Genomic DNA, 14,660 nt, shown 5'->3' on the forward strand with positions numbered 1-14,660 from the left:
CACGGTAAGGGAAAACCAATTGTAACATAAAGGGAAATGGGGAAGGGGGCCCAGACACTAAGGAAGGGATTTGGAGACCCCCTAGGCTAGATCTAATCTCTTCCTAGAACTCCTACCGAGCCCTTATATTGGTTCCTCACCAATCGCCGAGCCAAAACCTGAGGCCCTGAATCTCCCTGGGGCTTAGTCCTGAATAGGGAACGGAAGGGAGATGCGCGATAGGCAGTCTCCGCTAAACTAAAGACGGTAAGGTAAGACAAACAGGGGAACACTTAGCTGAATCGCAAGATACGGATACCAGAAGAGGGATTCCAGACACCAAACTGGAGCACTCTGAGAAGGTCCAACCCTGTAGCAAGCAGAAGTGGAAATGAAACTATTACCTGCACTGGGTCACAGCTGAGCCACTAACTAAATAGATCCAAACTTCTCAGGGCAGGAGGAGGTCGACGCTGGGTCCTAGAGGCAGATGGTTCAGGGAGCAATCTGTATGAACAGGCGCTCAGACCTTCTGAGGCCTGACGCAGGATGATAGCCTGTCACCTCCAAAGCGCTCGTGACACCCGTACAGCACATGGATGGTGTCTGTGTTTTATCAGTGTGACTGATATACAGGTTTAACATTATTAGACACCATATTACTTGTAATTTGAGAGCAGTGGTGTATTTTGCAACTTGCCCGTGTCGGAAAATTTATATTGGACGAACAACGAGGCAAACTTAAAGTAAGAATCTGAGAACACGTCCTGGGTATAAAAACAGTGGAGAATGAAAATGAAATGAATGCCTTAAAGACTATCCCAAGGCATTTTAAACTTCACCATATGTGTGACAGTACAAAATTGAGAGTCCGCGGAATAGATATGATTCCCACCAACATTAGGGAAGTTAATACTAGCCGTAAGTTGGCACAGTGTGAGACCAAGTGGATCTGCACCCTTAAAACGGTCCAACCATTTGGTCTAAATGAGAATAATCGTTTTGCCCTATTTCGCTGACTATGGTCGCTTTGTCATTGTGTATATGCTATTTTTATAATTTTTTATTATTTTATTATGCCTATTGCAGACTATTTTAATATTATGGTAATTATAATTACTATATTTTATAATATTTACTTATTCTGTATGTTACATAATTATTACACTATTCTATCTATATTAATTTTAATACTTATACATGGTAACTTACCTGGTTTTCTTTATTTTCTTATACTAGTGTGGGTGGTGATATGGATTGTGGAGTGGACTGTTCTTTCTGCCATCTTTTGGAGTCCAATCTCTCTGCACCAAAGGGAGCACTAAGAGAAGAATTATTGAAACATCAAGATCCATGAAGATACATATATATATTTATACATATTGATACATTGTGTGTTATATATTTCATATTTTTGAATGCATATTATTGGATTTTGTCTTATTAATATTACGTTTGTGGACTACCATAATTTTTATACTTTACAGCGTTTTCTTATGAATATATTTTTCTGTAACTATATGCGATGTTTTCACTGTTAATGGTGTGATATATTATACTAAACTTTATTATATATACTATACTAACTATATTAATCATGTGACTGGTTTTATCTGTCATCACCGGTACGCGCTTGTGGCAAATATAATGTGGGGTTCCATCTGCAGCCGCGTCTTTAGGTCTCCTGGCTTGCAATTTACTTGCAGCTAGGATACATGACGTGTCCGGTTTGGTTTCTCCGCCTTCTCCTGCTCCAAGCGCATCATTTTATGGTCTTGTACAGCCAGCTGCTAGGGACGTTTTGATAGTGGTGTAATTAATACCTCATCTCTTCCGGGTATATACGTTTGCTTCAGTCACTATGGTGACTATGGTCACGTGAAGCTATGACCCGGCCTTTATCGCTATGGTTCCCTGAGGATGGCATCTAGCTGTTAGTCTGTTTCTGCCATGCGCAGTACATGCTCTGGGAATATTTTTTCGGCTCCGTTTACTATTGGAGCAAAGATCTTCGTCTGGTCACTTGATGCCTAGCCCAGCCCCCGTTGCCACAGACACCTGGTGACGGCGGTGTTCTTATATGTCGGACTGTTTCTGACATGCGCAATCGTATGGAGAGACTTCTGCTGGAGATGTTTTGTCTCTGTGAATGACGGCGGTGGCCATTTATACTATATTATTGTTTTTATATGCGCAGTCACATTAAACTGTTTTCGATTGGGTGCAGTGACAGACGATGCATACACAATTATGGATTCTGTTATGCACGCCTCTAATATATGCCGATTGGTGTTGCTTTTACACACCCCCACTGCCTATTGGTTTTTTTGGGTATATATACCTACCTGTATCCCATGGGCGCCACCCACTGACGAAGGCTACGTGCCGAAACGCGCGTTGGGTGGGCGTCTATCAAGGAGACCAGGAGCTATACATATTGTGAGTTACTATTAACCTCTCTTTTACAGTCGTACCTTTATTACTATTGTTTTCATGGTCTATATACTATTACACCCTTTTGGGTATCTAAGCAATAGGTTAAATCTATAGCGTGGCATATCTTATACTGACACCTACTGGTGCTTTTTGGTATTGCACTGCACTTTATTTTTGAATGTTAACCCTATAAATACTATATATTTTTTATTCACATTTTTAATGTATGTTTCACCTTGCTGCTATTCCAAATTTTATATTTTTTCAGTCACTATATAATAGTAGGCAGTTATGCACATTATTAATGTATGAATTCACATTGATGTTGTTTACATATTTATAAAGTCATAGAATCATAGAATGGTTGAGTTGGAAGGGACCTCCTGGGCCATCTGGTCCAACCCCCTGCTCAAAGCAGGATTCGCTAAATCATCCCAGTCAGATGTCTGTTCCGCCTCTGTTTGAAGACTTCCATTGAAGGAGAACTCACCACTTCTCATGGCAGCATGATCCACTCATTGATCACTCTGTCAAAAAGTTTTTTCTAATATCTAATCTGTGTCTCCTCCCATTCAGTCTCATCCCATTGCTTCTAGTCTTTCCTTGTGCAAATGAGAATAAAGTTGATCCTTCTAAACTGTGACAGCCCTTTAGATATTTGTAGACAGCTATTAAGTCTCCTCTCTGTCTTCTCTTTTGCAAACTAAACATTCCCAAATCCTGCAACCTTTCCTCATAAGACAGGGTTTGCAGACCGGTCACCATTCTGGTCGCTCTTTTCTGAACTTGCTCCAGTTTGTTGAGGTCTTTTTTAAAAGTCAATGCACAGTTGTAGGTAATTATTTATCAGCACCATTTATTGTATAGATATGCCTCTGTATCAGGATAGTATTGCCCCAATTTTTCAGCATGCACAAAAAAAAAATTTTAATGAAGCATTTCTCTATTAGATTTCTATTATATTAATAAAATTTACAATTTTAATCTGGGACTTTCTGGTCGATTTGTGGTTCTTTCTGGTATTAGGCTTTCTTAGTTGTTTTTGACTGTCCCAGTACAATACCCACTGGTCCATTTAGGCTGCCCACAGTACAATACCACTTAGGTTTCACTAGAATTGTAGCTGTTGGTTTTTTATCATTGAAAGTGTGGTTTTAGGTTTAACATTGCAAAGTATAGGAGAAACTTTGTAATTTCTTTTTATTTTGCCATAACGGAAAAACACTGACACACTAATGGAACTCTGGCACACAGATGACACTGATGGCAAAGTGATGAGATACTAACACATTAATGGCACATTGATTGCACGAGGCTGAAGTTGGTTTCTTATTCGTCCGGTTTCTTATTCGTCAGTTTCTTATTCAGCAATTTTTTCTTTTCTGTTTTTTATAGGTTTAACAAAAAATAAGCATCCCAATAACAAAAAAACAATGTAGTGAGGTGCCTTGATGTGAATACACTTAAAAACAGCTACAAAAACTATGAAACTGGCACAAAAATGAGCATCAAAGTGGGCACCAAAGAGCATTGAAGAAAGGGTTAAATGACTTTGGGCCACTGATCTCACACTGCAGACATATAGAACAGGGAGACCCACATCAAAACCAGGTCTCTCCAGCCTGGCCCAAATGGGTTCTGGGCATCAGAACTGGCATCAAAGTGGGTAGACAGTCAATTTTGGTCATTTGAATAAGTAACTGATGTTGATAAGGGGTTAAATTACCTTGGGCCACTGATCTCACATCAAGAAAACACAGATAGTGATCCCATGCATCAAACCCAGGTCCTTCCAGCCTGGCTCAAATGGGTTCTGTGCATCAGCATTGGCATCAAAGTGGGCAAACAGCCGATTTTCACCCATTTGAATAAGTATCTGATGTTTTTAAGGGGTTAAATGACTTTCGGCCACTGATCTCACACTAAGAATACACAGATAGTGATGCAGTAATCCATAGCTGAGGAAAATACAGTTTGCAACCAGGACGGTGCTAAGATGCTGCTGGCCCGGCTGCAAACTACTGGGGAATGAGGAGATGCCACCGGCGCAGCCTCAGAGACTAGCGGTGAAGTCAATAGGTCTGCCCTCCCTGTCGGCGTGACTCGCGCTGAACTCTGGATCGTGGGAAAATGCCAGTTCATTCTCCCATGCTCCAGAGTTCATCTCAGTTCAGGCCGGCAGGGAGGACAGACTCAGTGACGTCAGCGGTAGACTCTGAAGCTGCGCTGGCATCATCTCATTCATTCACCAGTAGTTGCAGCCGGGGCGGTCACATCTTAGCACCGCTCCTGGCTGCAAACTGTATTTTCCAATATGGATTACTGTGTGGGACAGAACGACGGACAGATATGATATATTGTTGTATTTTTTTTTTATTCATTACTGGAAAACAAAGGCGTCACATGGATTAGCTGGATAATGAAGATGAAAAACTGTGTTTAGTGTTGTATTTCACTAAAAGACTTTATTCTGGCTGCATTTTTATTGAACCTGCAACAACTATAGGATTAGTAATGGATAGGTATCTTATTGACACCTCTCCATTAGAAAGCCAGGCTTGATGTGACCTTACAATTCAAAGGTGACATCAACCCCCAACTATTAACCCATATGCCACCGCTACAGGGCAGTGGGAAGAGAGGCTAAGTGCCAGAAATGGTGCATCTTACAGTTGCGCCACTTCTGGAGTGGCTGAGAGCTGGTGTTTGTAGCCGGGGTGGGTAAATATCCATGATCCCTTCCTTGGCTATAAATATCAGCCCGCAGCTGTCTGCATAGTCTTTTCTAGATATTAATTAGAAGGGGACCCCACGTCATTTTGGGAGCCCACCTATTTTAATAGTCAGTAAAAGCTAAATACAGTGTGTCCGTAAAGTCATGGTGCACTTTTCACCAGTCACTGGAAAGCAACAAAAGACGATAAAAATGTGAAATCTGCTCCAAATAAAAGAACCTCTCCCAGTGTCTTAACTATTCAGTGCAGTTCGATGTGGGCTCCAATTGCTGTCCTACACACATCCAAACGATAGCTTGTGCTTGCATGATGTCACAGATCTGGCAGTGTATGAATCAGAGTTCAGTTTATCAGGGGTTAATCTGTCTTGGGGCTCCGCAAGAGCTTAAACGAGTTTGTGTCGTTTGATTGCTTCTTATTATCTCTCCTCATGATCAGTTCTGATATGATTGGACCAGAGAAAGGGCGCCAAAAGTGCACCATGAAATTATGGACACACTATACAGCTGCAGGCTGATATTCAGAGCCTGGGGAGTGCCATGGGTATTAACCCCTTCCTAGGCTATAAACACCGGCCCCCAGTCACTGGCTTTCCCTCTCTGGATTGGAAATTTGCGCGGGAGCCCACGACATTTTTTCCCCCAAAAATAATCTTATTAATTACATACAATTAGTACTGTGTGTGTGGGACATGTATTTGTCAGTGACATGTATATATCTACCTATTCCATATGGATTTACTGTATATAAACCATGTCTTCTATCTCGTCAGCTTCTACAGCGATTTTACAGAAGACGACAAATGAATTACCAGCTATTGTTCTTTTTCTCTATGTAATACAAAGATATATACAGTGCCTTGCGAAAGTATTCGGCCCCCAGGAGCTATTCATCCTTTTCCCACATATCATGCTTCAAACATAAAGATACCAAATGTGAATTTTTGGTGAAGACTCAACAACAAGTGGGACACAATTGTGAAGCTGAACGAAATTTATTGGTTATTTTAAATTTTTGTGGAAATTCAAAAACTGAAAAGTGGTGCGTGCAATATTATTCGGCCCCTTTAACTTAATACTTTGTTGCACCACCTTTTGCTGCGATTACAGATGCAAGTCGCTTGGGGTATGTCTCTGTCAGTTTTGTACATCGAGAGACTGAAATTCTTGCCCATGCTTCATTGGCAAACAGCTCGAGCTCAGTGAGGCTTGATGGAGATCGTTTGTGAACAGCAGTTTTCAGCTCTTTCCACAGATTCTCGGTTGGATTCAGGTCTGGACTTTGACTTGGCCATTCTAACACCTGGATACGTTTGTGAACCATTCCATTGTAGATTTTGCTTTATGTTTGGGATCATTGTCTTGTTGGAAGACAAATCTCCGTCCCAGTCTCAGGTCTTTTGCAGACTCCAACAGGTTTTCTTCAAGAATGGTCCTGTATTTGGCTCCATCCATCTTCCCATCAATGTTAACAATTTTCCCTGTCCCTGCTGAAGAAAAGCAGGCCCAAACCATGATGCTGCCACCACGTTTGACAGTGGGGATGGTGTGTTCAGGGTGGGGATGGTGTGTTCAGGGTGATGAGCTGTGTTGCCTTTACACCGAACATATCATTTGGCATTGTTGCCAAAAAGTTCAATTTTGGTTTCATCTGACCAGAGCACATGCTTCCACATGTTTGGTGTGTCTCCCAGGTAGCTTATCGCAAACTTTAAACAACACTTTTTATGGATATCTTTGAGAAATGGCTTTCTTCTTGCCACTCTTCCATAAAGGCCAGATTTGTGCAGTGTACGACTGATTGTTGTCCTATGGACAAACTGTCCCACATCAGCTGTAGATCTCTGCAGTTCATCCAGAGAGATCATGGGCCTCTTGGCTGCATCTCTGCTTAGACCTCTCCTTGTTTGGGATGAAAGTTTAGAGGGACGGCCGGTCTTGGTAGATTTGCAGTGGTATGATACTCCTTCCATTTCAATATTATATCTTGCACAGTGCTCCTTGGGATGTTTAAAGTTTTGGAAATCATTTTGCATCCATGTCCGGCTTTAAACTTCTCCACAACAGTATCACGGACCTGCCTGTTGTGTTCCTTGGTCTTCATGATGCTTTCTCTGCTTCAAACAGAACCCTGAGACTATCACAGAGCAGGTGCATTTATATGGAGACTTGATTACACACAGGTGGATTATATTTATCATTATTCATTTAGGACAACATTGGATCATTCAGAGATCCACAACAAACTTCTGGAGTGAGCTTGCTGCGCTGAAAGTAAAGGGGCCGAAGAATATTGCACGCCCCACTGTTCAGTTTTTGCATTTCCACAAAAACTTAAAATCACCAATAAATTTTGTTCAACTTCACAATTGTGTTCCACTTGTTGATTTTTCACCAAAAATTTACATTTGGTGTCTTTATGTTTGAAGCATGATATGTGGGAAAAGGTTGAAAAGTTCCAGGGGGCGAATACTTTCACAAGGCACTGTATATATACACTGCTTAAAAAAAATAAAGGAAACACTTAAACAAAGTAACATAGTTATTAAGGTTGAATGAAGACTTTAAGTCCATCTACTTCAACCCATATCCTATCCTAACTTGCCCTAACATGTTGATCTAGAGGAAGGCAAAAAAACCCATGTGGCAAACAGTAAGCTTCATATTGGGGAAAAAAATTCCTTCCCGACTCCACATACGGCAATCAGACTAGATCCCTGGATCAACGCAATATTAAGGAAACTAGTGTATATACCCTGTAATATTATACTTTTCAAGAAAGGCATCCAGTCCCTTCTTAAATTTTATTAGGGAATCACTCATTACAACATCATATGGCAGAGAGTTCCATAGTCTCACTGCTGTTACAGTAAAGAATCCGCATCTGTGAGTATGCTTAAACCTTCTTTCCTCCAGACGTAGAGGATGCCCCCTTGTCCCCGTCATAGGTCTAAGAGTAAAAAGATCATTAGAAAGGTCTCTGTTTTGTCCCCACATATATTTAAACATTGTAATAAGATCACCCCTAAGCCTTCGATTTTCCAAACTAAATAACCCCAAGTGTAATAACCTGTCTTGGTATTGCAGACCCCTCAGTTCCCTAATAACCTTGGTCGCTCTTCTCTGCACCCGCTCCAGTTCAGCTATGTCTTTCTTATACACCGGAGACCAGAACTGTACACAGTATTTTAAGTGTGGTCGCACTAGTGACTTATATAGAGGTAAAATTATGTTCTCCTCATGAGCATCTATGTCTCTTTTAAAGCATCCCATTATTTTATTTGCCTTTGCAGCAGCTGCCTGACACTGGCCACTAAATGTGAGTTTGTCGTCCACCCATACACCCAGGTCTTTTTCAGTGACAGTTTTGCCCAGTGTTTTACAATTAAGCACATAATTATACATCTTGTTCGTTCTTCCCAAGTGCATGACCTTACATTTATCCCCATTAAAGCTCATTTGCCATTTATCAGCCCAAGCGTCTAGTTTACATAAATCCTCCTGTAATATAAAATTGTCCTCCTCTGTATTGATTACCCTGCAGAGTTTAGTGTCATCTGCAAATATTGAAATTCTACTCTCTGTGCCCCCTACAAGGTCATTAATAAATATGTTAAAAAGAAACGGGCCCAAAACTGACCCCTGTGGTACCCCACTGCTAACCGTGACCCAGTCCGAGTGTGCTCCATTAATAACCACCCTTTGTTTCCTATCCCTGAGCCAGCTCTTAACCCACCTACACATGTTTTCCCCTATCCCCATTATTCTCATTTTATGTATCAATCTTATGGGTGGCACCATATCAAAAGCTTTTGAAAAGTCCATGTACACCACATCCACTGCATTCCCTTGGTCCAGTCCTGAACTTACCTCTTCATAGAAGCTTATCAGATTAGTCTGACAGGAAAGGTCCCTTGTAAACCCATGTTGATATTGGGTCATGAGGTTATTCTTCTCCAGATACTCCAGTATAGTATCTCTTAGAAAACACTCCAGGATTTTACCCACAGTTGAGGTTAAACTTACTGGCCTATAATTTCCAAGTTCAGTTTTTGTCCCCTTTTTGAATATTGGCACCACATTTGCTATACACCAGTCCTGTGGTACAGACCCTGTTATTATGGAATCTTTAAAGATTAAAAATAATGGTCTATCTATGACTGGGCTTAATTCCTGCAGTACTCGGGGGTGGATCCAAACCGGGTCCGGGGATTTGTCAATTTTAGTGATTTTTAGACACCGCCGTACTTCCTGCTGGGTTAAGCAGGTGACATTTAATGGAGAATTTTTATCCCTGATCATGTTATCAGTCATGGGATTTTATTGTGTAAATACTGTTGAAAAAGCAATATAGCATATTGGCTTTTTCCTCATTCTCATCCACCCAGACTATTTTTAAGGGGGCCAACACTATCATTTTTTAGCTTCTTACTATTTATGTAGTTAAAGAATATTTTGGGATTATTTTTACTTTCTCTGGCAATGAGTCTCTCTGTCTCAATCTTTGCTGTCTTGATTTGCTTTTTACACAATTTATTTAATTTTCTGTATTTATTTAATGCCTCATCACTACCTACTTGCTTTAGTTCTCTAAATGCTTTATTTTTTATCTCTTATTGCACCCTTACAGCTCTATTTAGCCATAGTGGTTTCCTCCTATTTCTCGCATGTTTATTCCCATACGGTATATATTGTGCACAGGTCCTATTCAGGATGCTAATAAACGTCTCCCATTTTCTTTGTGTAATTTTATGCCTCAGGATATTGTCCCAGTTAATTGCACCAAGATCATCTCATCCGTTGGAAATTTGCCTTCCTGAAGTTTAGTGTCCTTATAATCCCTCAACTACACATCTTATTAAAGGATACATAAAAAATTATTAATTTGTGATCACTATTACCCAAGTGACCCTCAACCCTTACATCTGATATGCGGTCTGGCCTGTTGGTTAATATTAGGTCTAGCAGTGCCCCCCCTTTTGTTGGGTCCTGAACTAGTTGTGAACAGTAATTGTCTCTCATAGTTGTCAAAAACCTATTACCTTTGCTGGAACTGCGGGTTTCGCTTCCCCAATGTATTTCAGGGTAGTTGAAGTCCCCCATAATAATGACTTCTCCTTGATTCGCCGCTTCATCTATTTGCATTATGAGGATATTCTCTGTTGCTTCCATTATTTTTGGAGACTTATAACAAACCCCTACAAGTAATTTATTATTTTTCCCCCTCCCCTTATTTCTATCCACAGGGACTCTACATTTTCATTAGATTCATATATATTATCACGAAGGATGGGTTTTAAGGATGATTTTACATATAAACACACGCCTCCCCCTCGCTTATTTGTTCGGTCATTTCTGAACAGACTATAGCCCTGTAAATTAACCGCCCAGTCATGTCTCAGATATCCCCACCATGTCAAAATTATGTTCCAACAACAACAACTCCAATTCCTCCATTTTGTTGGCGACGCTACTGGAATTAGTACACATGCACTTTATGTATCTCTCTGTACCTCTATTCTTAACTAATTAACTGTTCTAACCCCACCCCCATGCCACCCCCACCCCCAATGTCATTATTTGTGCCCAGGTCTCTATCTGCACTGTCTTCCCCTCCTATAAAAGGAATACCCTCCCCCCCGTCCCTAGTTTAAACACTCCTCCAACCTTCTAGCCATTTTCTCCCTCAGCAAAGCTGCACCCTCCCCATTGAGGTGCAGCCCGTCCCTAGCGTAGAACCTGTAGCCAACTGAGAAGTCGGCCCAGTTCTGCAGGAACCCAAACCCCTCCTTCCTACACCAATTCCTGAGCCACTTATTAATCTCCCGTTGCCTCTCTGGCGTGGCACGTGGTACAGGAAGTATTTCCGAAAATACCACCTTGGAGATCCTTGCTTTAAGATTACAGCCTAATTCCCTGAAATCATCTTTAAGGACCTTCCACCTACCTCTAACTTTGTCATTTGTGCCAAAGTGCACCATGACCGCTGGATCCTCACCAGCCCCTCCCAGTAATCTGTCAACCGGATCAGCGTTGTGTCGGACTCGAGCGCCAGGTAGGCAGCACACCGTTCGACGATCCCTGTCTTTGTGACAGATTGCCCTATCTGTTCCCCTAATAATTGAGTCTCCCACTACCAGAACCTGTCTGGCTTGCCCTGCTCTCCTATTTCCCCCCTTACTGGAGCAGACACTCCTCTGGCTTTCAGAGGACATGCCTTGCTGCAGCAGTGCTACTCCTGCACTAACACTCCCCTCATCTGCCAACTTAGCAAACTTATTGGGGTGTGCCAGATCAGGACTAGCCTCCCTGGTGCTCTTCCCTCTACCTCGCCTTCTAACTGTCACCCAGGTAGCTGCTTCATTGTCCTGCAGCTCCAACCTAGCATCCCTCCCCTCATCTATCCCATTGAACGTCTGCTCAGTGAGCAGAAGACTCCTTTCCATATTGTTTATGGATCTCAGTGTTGCCAGCTGCACATTTAGATCAAGTATCTGGGCTTCCAAATGCACAACGTTGTTATGATTGAGTCACCGTAGGAGGCAGACACAAAAATAGAAGCTACGTCCAGAAAACCAGAGAAGTTGGCAACTATCAGATTGCAGACCCCTGAACCTATCAACACAACTAGCAGTAGCCGTGGGGGGTTCCTACGATGCCCTAGACCCCTCGATCACAGCCGGAGAGATAAATAGCCTAAAGACAGAAAAGGAAATCTAAACTGCCCCAGAGCAGACTCCAAAGTAAAAGGCAGCCCCCAACATATAATGACGGTGAAGCAAGATGAAAAAACACTCACACAGATAGAAAGATAGACTGAGCAAAGACAGGGCCCAAGCTAAACAGAAAAGGAAAGGAAGGTTGCTGTCTGCAATCTGCCAAAACCCTATCAAAGACATAAGCCAAAAAGCTGATATGAAAAAGACCCTGAAGCAGCTAGGCTTCAAAAACTAAATCAGCACTCAGGTATTTTCAGAAGACAGAGCTAAAGGAATCAAACTCCCTGAATCACAAGTCACACACTTACCACAGTTCGCACTTACGCTCAGGTCACACTCGCTCAGGCAGAAGATTTAAAAGATTTTTTTTTTCCCTTTTACCAGCACACCACCCTGCTGCTCAATGCACTTCCAAAAGGAGTTGAGCCACAACCAGCTGCGCCTTATAAACCCTTAATTATGAACTCCCACCCTTAATTAACCCCTTGTGAATATAGTTACACCTCAAGATTTAAATGCAATATAGTTAACCCTTAAAGACACAGTAAAATAAGAGATTATCCCTGTAGAAAGAAAAAAATAGGCTAAACAAGCCCCCAAGCCCCCCAAAAATTGAACAGGTAGAAAGCACTCAGCAACCTACAATTCAGCAACTCACACAGGTATTTGTTATAGATTTTCCAAATACCTCTTCACTGAATCACAAGTCACACACTTACCACAGTTCGCACTTACGCTCAGGTCACACTCGCTCAGGCCACACTCGCTCAGGCAGAATATTTAGAAGATTTTTTTTTTTTTCCCTTTTACCAGCACACCACCCGGCTGCTCAATGCACTTCCAAAAGGCAAAACAACAGAATATAACTCCAAGTAAATCAAACTTCCATGAAATTAAACTGTCCACATAGGAAGCAACACTGACAATCAATTTCACATACTGTTGTGCAAATGGAATAGACAATAGATGGAAATTTTTGGCAATTATCAAGGCACCCTCAATAAATGAGTGGTTCTGCAGGTAGGGACTACAGACCACATCTCAGTACCAATGCTTTCTGGCTGATGTTTTGGTCACTTTTGAAGGTTGGTTGTGCTTTCACACTCGTGGTAGCATGCGACGGACTCTACAACCCACACAAGTTGCTCAGGTAGTGCAGCTCATCCAGGATGGCACATCAATGCGAGCTGTGGCAAGAAGGTTTGCTGTGTCTGTCAGCGTAGTGTCCAGAGGCTGGAGGCCCTACCAGGAGACAGGCCTGTACACCAGGAGACGTGGAGGGGGCCATAGGAGGGCAACAACCCAGTAGCAGGACTGCTACCTCAGCCTTTGTGCAAGGAGGAACTAGAGGAGCACTGCCAGAGTCCTGCAAAATGACCTCCAGTAGACCACAAATGTGCATGTGTCTGAACAAACGGTTAGAAACCGACTCCATGAGGATGGTCTGAGGGCCCAACGTCCACAGATGGCGGTTGTGCTCACGGCTCAACACCTTGAAGGACGCTTGGCATTTGCCACAGAACACCAGGATTGGTAAATTCGCCACTGGCTCCCTGTGCTCTTCACAAGTGAAAGCAAGTTCACACTGAGCATATGTGACAGATGGTGTGGGGTGGCATTTCTTTAGAGGGCAGTACAGCCCTCCATGTGCTCGCCAGAGGTATCCTGACTTCCATTAGGTACCGAGATGAGATCCTCAGACCCCTTGTGAGACCATATACTGGAGTGGTTGGCCCTGGGTTCCTCCTAATGCAGGACAATGCCAGACCTCATGTGGCTTGAGTGAGTCAGCAGTTCCTGCAAGATGAAGGCATTGAGGCTATGGACTGGCCCGCCCATTCCACAGACCTGAATCCGATTGAACATATCTGGCACATCATGGCTCGCTCCATCCACCGTCATGTTGCCCACAGACTGTCCAGGGGGATGCTTTAGTCCAGGTCTGGGAGGAGATCCCTCAGGAGGCCATCTGCCGCCTCATCAGGAGTATGGCCAGGCATTGTAGGGAGGTCATACAGGCAAGTGGAGGCCACACACTACTGAGCATCATTTCCTTGTCTTGAGGCATTTCCACTGAAGTTGGATCAGCCTGTAATTTGATTTTCCACTTGGATTTTGATGATCCTTCCAAATCCAGACCTTCATGGGATATTAATTTTGATTTACATTGATCATTTTTATGTTTTCTTGTTCTCAATGCATGCCACTATGTAATGAATAAAGATTTGCTGCTTCGATATTTCATTCAGTGGTATCTACGATGTGGTATCTTAGTGTTCCCTTTATTTTTTGGAGCAGTGTTTATAATAAATATATATATATATATATATATATATATATATATATATATATATATATATATATATATATACATACACACAGCGGGGCAAAAAAGTATTTAGTCAGTCAGCAATAGTGCAAATTCCACCACTTAAAAAGATGAGAGGCGTCTGTAATTTACATCATAGGTAGACCTCAACTATGGGAGACAAACTGAGAATAAAAAATCCAGAAAATCACATTGTCTGTTTTTTTTTCATTTTATTTGCATATTATGGTGGAAAATAAGTATTTGGTCAGAAACAAAAAAAATCAAGATTTCTGGATCTCACAGACCTGTAACTTCTTCTTTAAGAGTCTCCTCTTTCCTCCACTCATTACCTGTAGTAATGGCACCTGTTTAAACTTGTTATCAGTATAAAAAGACACCTGTGCACACCCTCAAACAGTCTGACTCCAAACTCCACTATGGTGAAGACCAAAGAGCTGTGAAAGGACACCAGAAACAAAAT

At 42.0% G+C, this 14,660-nt stretch overlaps 1 protein-coding gene across 9 annotated transcripts in view; it reads right to left on the reverse strand.

The window, feature by feature from the left end:
- LOC141091154 (uncharacterized) overlaps nucleotides 1-14,660 on the reverse strand; it is a 258,846-nt gene that overhangs the window by 124,116 nt on the left and 120,070 nt on the right. For all 9 annotated transcript variants that reach the window (XR_012232438.1, XR_012232439.1, XR_012232437.1 and 6 more), the window contains one exon: nucleotides 1,192-1,300. The gene's annotated coding sequence lies outside the window, so the exon portion shown is untranslated. The remainder of the gene's footprint in view (nucleotides 1-1,191; nucleotides 1,301-14,660) is intronic.

The sequence above is a fragment of the Dendrobates tinctorius genome, unplaced genomic scaffold (genome assembly GCF_039654945.1).
Source record: "Dendrobates tinctorius isolate UK_male_01 unplaced genomic scaffold, ASM3965494v1 ptg000049l, whole genome shotgun sequence".
NCBI lineage: Eukaryota > Metazoa > Chordata > Amphibia > Anura > Dendrobatidae > Dendrobates > Dendrobates tinctorius.